We start from the raw sequence: 10,150 nt of genomic DNA, 5'->3' as shown, positions 1-10,150 counted from the left end.
AAGGATTTTATAGAACAGTATGAGCGCTCACTTTTCCCTCACTTGGAAACTTCTGTAGCTCAGACCAAATGGCGGACCTATCAAAACATAACTAGGGTAACACCCTGGGGTCAGCAACACTTTCGTAACAATGTCCGCTTGGCCATGGTTATTGAAGCTTTGGGTTTGGGTCCCCGATACTACTGCGTCATGAGATCAAGACATCTTGGGTTTTTTGAGCGGGTCTTCTTACTGGCGTGTTTTCTTCCTCATGAGAAGATATGCCTTTACCCCGTTTTTGGCTTACCTCTCAGAGGTCCTTTTGTTAGATCACCTCATACCATTGAGATAGGTGCTGCAATAACCAACAGAATTATTCCCATAGATGAGTTACCTTATACGTGCGCAGCTTGTGAGTGCTGCTTTTGTGACCATATGATGGACGGGCTTATGGAAGTGTAAAGAAATATTCTATCTTTACTGTATAAGTTCTGAGAATGAATAAAGTTCCGAGAATGAATTATTCCCATAGATGAGTTACCTTATACGTGCGCAGCTTGTGAGTGCTGCTTTTGTGACCATATGATGGACGGGCTTATGGAAGTGTAAAGAAAGTTCCGAGAATGAATAAAGTTTAAATCTTGTTTTTATTTTGAATCTTGCTCTCCTGAAGACTTTTCTTGGTGGTTAATCTTGATTAAAATTTTTCTCTAAGTGTCATATTCGTGCATCTTGCGAAATTATCCCAGTTTGCGAGATGAGGACATCTCGCATTTTTTAAGTGGGGTAGAATGTAAGATTCCTTCCCCAACCCTTTTTGATGTCTAGTATCTTCCCCTGTAATCAATCCCTCTGCAGAAATATAAAGACCTTGTTTCTAACTGTTTTAACTTAGAGAGAGAAAATATTCTAGAGAGAGAATATTTAGATTTTTAATATTTTTTGATAGAAAATTATCTCATCTTATTAAAATAAGTTTCCCTGAAACAGAAATTCTAAAAGAACTTTTCAATGTGCAATTAGAATTTATTGGAAATGGGTATAAAGGACCTTAGCCTAAGGGTATAGATTTTCAGAAATTTTTGGATTATGGTCCAATTAAGGTTCCTATGGGCCAATAGCATCAATCCATGTGTAGGGAGGAGATAAATCCAAATTGTAAAAGAAGATACCCAAAAATGAGTAAATGCTCACATAAGATGAAGAGTTGAAAATGTACAAGGTTTATTAGTAAAAAACTATGAGCAATATTAAAAATATGAGATATTTTGGGTATCCAAAAATGAGTAAATGCTCACATAAGATGAAGAGTTGAAAATATACAAGGTTTATTAGTAAAAAACTATGAGCAATATTAAAAATATGAGATATTTTGGGTATAATGATTCCATTTTGACACATATGTAAGGAAGGGGAGTTCTTTAAAGGAGGTACATATTTCACATAAGATGAAGAGTTGAAAATGTACAAGGTTTATTAGTAAAAAACTATGAGCAATATTAAAAGTATGAGATATTTTGGGTATAATTATTCCATTTTGACACATATGTAAGGAAGGGGAGTTCTTTAAAGGAGGTGCATATTTCACATGCTTGAATGAGTTTTAAACTCATAAAAATTGAGATATTTCATCTCTCCTCTCTCCTCATTCAAGTCTAGTTCCAAAAAGTTAGCTTAACTGACCTAAAAATGGTCGAATATTGACCAAACTGATTTAGAAAATTCTAGAATCAGTTTGTTTGGTTAGGAGCTCAATTTTTCCTATAAATAGAAGCCTCCCCCTTGTTGAAAGATATATTGTGTTTATGCATCGTTACTCTACTCCACCTAAGCCAAGAACTGTGAATTCATTAATAATTCACTAGTTTTTGGAGCTTCCCTCTTTCTTCAATCCCCATTGGTAGCTCCATCAACATACTTAACCAATTGATTGGTTGGGGGCCTCTACCGTGAACAAAGAATCAAGCAATTTGTAAGGTAATTAGTGAATTTTGATCATTTTCTATAATTTCTCAATGTTTCTCTCTTTTCAACCCCTCTCAAGCTTGAGAAGCTTAATTGGAATGGTTTTTGAATGTTATTGAAGTTAATGGATGAATGGTAGTGAAGAGTTACATAATTTGATAAATGCTATTGAAGTTAATTGATTAATGATAGTTAAGAATTACATAAATTTCCATTTATGCTAAATTCAAATGGTTTTTATGAAATTTCTCTCTCTCACTCAAGAAATGGTCATACTCATGACCCATTCTCAATCCAAATGAACCTTTTCATAAAGCTTTTTCTTAATCCAAGATTAAGCTATGCTTGAGGCCAAATTAATGCCTTTTTTCTATGCTTTTAGTTTATGTATATTGATGATTCAATCCATTATGGATTGATGATTCAATTAGAGACCATTCTAATTATTTTCTTAATGATAAGCTTTATTCCTTAGAAAAATTGAGATTTATCAGTCATAGCAGCGGAGCTATGGCAAAATTTTTATAAAAATTACGCATAAAATAATTTCATTCAAAGTATAAAAAGAGGACTTCCTACCATATTCTAGGAATTATCATCCTAGATTAATTGGAAGATATTCATTGTAATCCTAGAGAAATTGATTTTTATATTATGCATAATTGAATTTCATGCATAGAGGTATGCATAAGAGATGAATATTTTATTATAAAAGAGTTACTTTTAGCTTAATTGAAATTTATGCATAGAGGTATGCATAAGAGATTAATATTTTATTATAAAAGTGTTACTTTTAGCATAATTGAAATTCATGCATAGAGGTATTCATAAGAGATGAATATTTTATTATAAAAGTGTTACTTTTAGCATAATTGAATTTCATGCATAGAGGCATGCATAACAGATGAATATTTTATTATAAAAGTGTTACTTTTAGCATAATTGAATTTCATGCATAGAGGCATGCATAAAAGATGAATATTTTATTATAAAAGTGTTACTTTTATCATAATTGAATTTCATGCATAGAGGTATGCATAAAAGTTGATTATTTTATTATAAAAGTGTGACTTTTATCATAATTGAATTACATGCATAGAGGTATGCATAAAAGTTGATTATTTTATTGTAAAAGTGTTACTTTTATCATATTGGATTTCATGCATAGAGGTATGCATAAAAGATATTCTTTTTATACTAAAAGTGTGATTTTTCATCATAAATGGATTTTATGCATAACTTAGATGCATAAGAGATATTCTTTTATTCTAAAAGTGTAATTCCTACCAAATTGAATTTATGCATAAGAAGATGCATAAAAGATTGAATTTTAATTCAAAAGTGTCATTCTCATCTAAATTGAATTTATGCATAAGAAGATGCATAAAAGATTGAAATTTAATTCAAAAATGTCATTTTCATTTAAAATGAATTTATGCATAGGAAGATGCATAAGAGATTGATTTTTACTTCGAAAGTATTAATCTCCTTAAATAGAATTGATGCATAAATAAATGTGTAAAGAAATCTTATATCAAATATAAGAATTCTCTTGTATTCTATAAATAGATATGAGATGTGATAGGATGTGATAAGAGGTGTATAAGATGTGATAAGAGGTGATAAGATGCTTATGAAATAAGTTAGGAGGTGATAAGATGAATTAAGATGTGTATGGGATGAGGTAAGAAGTGTATGTGATAGGATAAGATGTATATGGGTTGTGATAGGGCGAGAATGGATGTGATGTAAAAGATTAGATGTGAAGGCATATGGGATTATATGAATGGGAATGTGGAAATGGATGTATGTATGTGGATGTGTGGATGAGGAGAGATGTATGAATGTGAAAATAGATGTATGCATGAAGATGTATATGCATAGATGTGAATGTGAATGTAGATGTGGATGTAGATGTGAATGTGGATGTAGATGTGGATGTATAGATGTGAATGAGAATGTGGATGTGGATGTATGTGAATGTGGATGTAGATGTGGATGTATAGATGTGAATGTGGAATGTGGATGTGGATGTATGTATGTATGTGGATGTAGATGTGGATGTATAGATGTGAATGGAAATGTGGATGTGGATGTATGTGAATGTGGATGTAGATGTAGATGTATAGATGTAGATGTGAATGTGGAGGTGGATGTATGCATGTAGATGTAGATGTATAGATGTGGATGTGAATGTCGAGGTGAATGTATGCATGTAGATGTAGATGTATGGATGTGAATGTGAATGTGGATGTGGATGTATGCATTTAGATGTAGATGTATGAATGTGGATGTGGATGTATGTATGTAGATGTGAATGTACGCATATAGATGTGAATGTATGGATGTGGATGTGGATGTATGTATGTAGATGTGAATGTACGCATATAGATGTGGATGTATGGATGTGAATGTGCATGTAGATGTGGATGTATGGATGAGGATGCATGAATGTGCATGTAGATGTGGATGTGAAAATAGATGCATGGATGTAGATGTGGATGTATGGATGTGAATGTGGATGTGGATGTGGATATATGTATGGATGTGAATATATGATATGTGATGTGAAGGAATCTGAAGTGATGAGATGGAAAATGATGTGATGAGATGGAAAATGATGTGATGGGATGAGTACACATATAAATGGAATGTGGAATAAGCAATGTGGATTGATGAGGGATAATGTGGAAAAATGAGAGTTAATATAGAAACTGTATTTTGTGACTGTTTGTAAATGCTGTTTGTAAATGACTGTTTTATGTCAAGAATGCTGGGAAAGCATTTTGACCATCTTGTGATTAAGGTCGTGGAGACCTAACTAATAAAGTTGCAACTGCTGACGGAGAGTCAATGGAGGACGTCTCGCGTAGCAAGGTCGGCCAAGGTCTTGACCAGCCTCGGTGCGATTAAAATGGTGAGCTTCCGGTATGGTGGATGAACCGGATAACTTGGAAGATGGTGATCAGTGATACTATGGTTTTATTAGAGGATTGTTGAATCTATGAAAAAGGCAATTTCATATTGGGTGTGTGAGTGGTGTGACTAGTTTTATTTTTGCATGAACATCCGGCTAAGGGGCCTGGGAACTCTTTTCCCTGGTACCCGAGACAAAAATCAAATTCTAAATTAGATCTCATCACTACAGTGGTTGGGCAGTTGGCTAACCCATGGGATTGGATGGGGTTAGGCTGGACTGATGGATCCGTAAATCGAGACTCAACTTTTGTTATTACGATAGAAAAAGTAAATCCCGGACAATAATTGTTCTATGGATAGGAATCAACGGCTGTGCGTCTTAAATGGGGAAAAAAGCGTTGATCCCAATGATCCAAGTGCAAGTTTCTTCCTTGATCTGATCAAGTATCTTGAAGATGCAATTGGATCAACTTGATCAAAAATGATCTTGACTACGTTAGAGTAAAAGTTTTTTTTTTGGTGGAATCGCCCGTGTTTTCCGGGTAAAGGAAGTATTTCCGGGTTCGGTTTTGAAACAACCGTCGAATTAGTCTCTTGTCCGGATATCTGTGGTGGGCGAGGCCCCAAATGTGGGACCCCTGTCCCACGCGAGAAGTGCTACTTCCGCTGCTAGTACCCCGAATCTGTTGCTCATCAGTGGGAACAGGGGGATCTCACAAGTCTTGGATGTATATGCCATGAGTTGATTTTCTGGAGTGCAAAAACCTATGAGATGTTTTTCTAGGGTTTGATGTTTTGAGTTTTATGACAGCTTCTGCTCTGGTGGTGCCCCTTGAAGAGATATATATTCTATTTCCTTGCTGGGATTTGAAATGACTCTCACAGCCAGAAGTCTCGCACTTGCCCAGCAATACCGCCCACATCACGACAACATGCGAGTCTCACTCTGCTTACTCAGGTCGTAGAGCAGAGTTGATGAGGTGCTCGAATGAAAAGGCTATCATATCCTGACTCTGGGAGAGTTCCGAAATGCCACATAGATTCGGGGTATCCATCTATAAATTTCCAATTCAATTTATGAGTTTTCAATTTTTGAAGTTCATTCAACATAATATTAACAAGCTAAAACATTATTTCCTAGATTTACTTTAAAATTTTAAGCAATTTCTATTGCTGTTACGTAAATTTACAACAGGGCTCTGATACCAACTGAGATCCCACTGCCCCCTCCGCACACTAGATTGTCGGTAGCTAGCAGCAGTGGAAGCAGCTCCCTCATGCACAGGGCAGGGTTTCCCACTCGAGGCCTCGCCCTCGAAGAATGTCTGGGCAGGGTTTCCCACTCGAGGCCTCGCCCTTGAATGTCTGGGCAGGGTTTCCCACTCGAGGCCTCGCCCTCGAATGTCTGGGCATGAGACTAAGCAAGTGGTCATTCCGAAACCCGAAACCGAAAAAAATTTCCATGCCTAGAAAACGGGGACGATTCCACCATTTTTATTTTCTTAATGAATTTTTCTAACAAAGTCAAGATACCAAACTTACCTTCATCTAAATAAACCAGATAGAAGGGAAACTATTATAGACTTAACTTGAAGAGATCAACGCTTTTTTCCTAATTGAATCAGGCACAATTGTTGATCTATTCATTAGAGAAGTGTTTAGGCTTTTATTTAACCACTCGAGTTCTAAACGTATTCCTATTAATCAATTTTATTATAAAAACTCTATTTATTCAAGCCTAACCGCCCAACCACTAGAATTGGTAGAACCAGACAAGTACTCACCCACCCATAATTGAATGCCTTTCTTAACTTTTACTTTAGAATACAGATACGCACACACTCCTCTTTAAACTTTAACTTATAAAACAATCTATTGACAAAAAATTATTGCTTACAGATGTCATAACTTAAAATTTCCATTCAATCCTTGTTTCTCACAAAAAAAAAAGTATCACTCTGGACTCTCCGTTGAGACCAGGTGGTCAACAACAGATCCAGATTATAATAAAGATTTGTCCATCATATAATATGTATCTTCCACGACATACGCATGGGTGTCCTAAGCACCACGAGCCCTGTGCATCGCCTGGTCAGAACCCTCTAGGATCCTCCTTAGGTGTCCTAGCACTTCACTTAGGGACCACTTCGTCGGCCCTCGCCCATTGTACTGGTGGAAGCACACCATTTTTCACCATACGAAGGATGGTCCAGACCTGGGCAGGTTTTTGCTACGTGAGCCATCCTTTGAACACTCCTCGCCGCCAGCTGTTGTTGCAACCGAACTTCCCTTAGAGAAACACATATACCAAATGCTCCCTCCAGCATTCTGGCGTAAGACAGTCCTTTAAGAAAACAGGGTTTCTATGCAAGTTTTCAGTTTTGATTTTCTTTTGAATATAATGAGTATATCTTAAATCCGTATCCTAATACTTCTAGATCGCAGGTCTCAATTCCAACAGAATTTCGTGAATTCTGTAACCTTGATCCTCAGATCAAAATCAAAGGGTCTGAACTTCATTTCAGACTCGGTGGGTGATTTGAGTGAATTTTTCTGAACTGGTCATATCGTCTTTTCTTGAAGCTGACGAAGAAGTTATGTCTTGGTCATAGACTGATTCAGGGATTGAGTCTGGAAAGGTTCTCCCCCCGAACTATCTTTCTCGAAGGGTAATATTTCAATTACTACTCTACTGAATTTCATTCATTGAGTATTTACTTAACTGAAATTAAAACTAATCCATGAATTCCTATGAGGAATAAATTAATCATTTATCTAAAATTCCGACTTCGATAGTTTTTCTGAATTTTCTCATTACCATCCTAGAGAATATGAAACGGTAGAATTTTCTCTCACAGAGTATTTACTTATTCATTTACCAATATTCATGGGATTTAAACATAGGATTAAAGGGAACTCCTATTTTGATATAAAAATTTTGTATGCATCTATTTATGCATAAAATCCAACTTCTATGGAAATAACACTTTTATAAAAAAGGAAATCCATTTATGCATCTATTTATGCATAAAAATCAATTTTGATGAAAGTAACACTTTTATAATAAAAAGATTCTTTTATGCATCTGTTTATGCATAAAAATCAATTTTGATGAAAGTAACACTTTTATAATAGGAAAAACTCTTTTATGCATCTATTTATGCATAAAAATCAATTTTGATAAAAGTAACACTTTTATAATTAAAAACATTCTTTTATGCATCTATTTATATATAAAAATCAATTTTGATGAAAGAAACACTTTTCTAATTTTAAAAAAATCTTTTATGCATAAAAATCAATTTTGATGAAAGTAACACTTTTATAATAAAAAAAGTTATTTTATGCATCTATTTATGCATAAAAATTAATTTTGATAAAAGTAACACTTTTATAATTAAAAAAATATTTTATGCATTTATTTATGCATAAAAATCAATTTTGATGAAAGTAACACTTTTATAATAAAAAAGTTCTTTTATGCATCTATTTATGCATAAAAATCAATTTTGATGAAAGTAACACTTTTATAATAAAAATATACTTTGATGAAAGTAACACTTATAATAAAAAAATTCTTTCATGCAGAAAAATCAATTTTGATGAAAGTAACACTTTTATTATTAAAAAAAATTCTTTCATGCATCTATTTATGCATAAAAATAAATTTTGATGAAAGTAACACTTTTAGAATATATAAAAAAAATCTCCAATATGCATCTTTCTATGCATAAAAATTAATTCTAATGGAAATAACACTTTTATAATAAAAATATTTCTAATATGCATTTTTCTATGCATAGAATGAAAATAACACTTTTAGAATACACAAACGGTGGGGATTACTCTTTTTGAATAATAAAAGATAAAACTTATTTCAAAAAATCTAAGAAAAATTTGCCATAACCTCCTTTGTATGGCTGACCATTTTTCAATTTTTTTTCATTCTCAAGTTACTTAGAAATTATCCCAAATGGTTTAAAGCATTCTAACCTAATCAAATTCCACTTTTTAAAGAGAAACAATATGAAAAGTTTAATTCTAACAATTTCATTACATATCTAGGATAAAGAAAGGCTGAATTCAAGAATAAAGAGAGGGGGAAAGCCTTTCAACAAGGCATAACATCATTTTTCATTTTAAAGAAAATAAAAATTAGAAAACCATTAATGGAATAAAGAAAAAATATGATTTCTAGCTTACATGAATTTTCATGAGCTTTCCTTTGGCTTGATGGTTTGAGGGATCTACTCTTGTTTGCAACAAGACTGGCCACCAATTCTTTTGAAGAGAAAATGGTCAAAAACTAATGAATTATCAATAAATTCACTGTTTTTAGCTCTAGGGGGGAGGAGTAGAGTAACAGTGCATAAAACACTATTAAGATTCTACAAAGGGGGAGGCTTTTATTTATAGGAAAAAGTGAGCTTCTATTTGGTCAATTTTTGACCATTTTTGGGTTAGTTTAGTTCACTTTTTGGATCCACTTTTGAATTAGGAGAGAGGAGAGATGAAATATCTAATTTTACTGATTTAAAATTCAAAAGCAATGGTGGGAAAAAGGTGCCTACTTCATGAGGGGGAATCCCCACTCTGAGGTATCAAAAATCAGTTTTTAACTATTTTCCTTTAGTCCACTCTTCATCTTATGTGAACATTAACTCATTTTTGGGGGGTTTTTCTTTGATTTTTCAATTTATCTCCTCCCTACATTTGGATTAATCTTATTGGTCCATAGGAACCTTAATTTAGAAATTTTAAAAAATCAAGACCCTTAGGATAAGGCCTTTTGAACAGATTATCATTTGTTTCTAATGCACCTTCTGAAATTCTTTTTGAACTTCTATTTCGAGGAAATTTATTTTAATAAGATGAGATATTTTTCCATCCAAAAATATTTAAAAACTGAATCACCTCTCTCTAGAATATTTTCTCTCTCTAGGCCAAAAGATCTTTTATATTTTTGAAGAGGGATTTGATTACAGGGAAAGATATTGCACTTCTTGAGAGGCTGGGGAGGAATCTTACATTCTCTCCCACTTGAAAAACGTGAGATGTCCTCATCTCGCAAACTAGGGGTAATCCCGAAACAGTTTCGCTTCTTTCTCGTCGCAAGTGACATCTTCAAAATGATAGAACTTCTATTTAACCAATAATTCTCTCAGAATTCTATTCCTGAGAACCTTCTCTCGAACATCAAGGATTTCTTCAGGTTGGAGTTCCATCTGCCCTTGGGTTGAAGTGTTGCCATATATATATAGGCAGTGATGTGTGTGAACACACTTAG

The sequence above is a fragment of the Cibotium barometz genome, chromosome 30, assembly GCF_041138505.1.
Source record: "Cibotium barometz isolate CiBa-2024 chromosome 30, ASM4113850v1, whole genome shotgun sequence".
Lineage (NCBI taxonomy): Eukaryota > Viridiplantae > Streptophyta > Polypodiopsida > Cyatheales > Cibotiaceae > Cibotium > Cibotium barometz.
Note: the sequence above shows the minus strand (reverse complement) of the source record.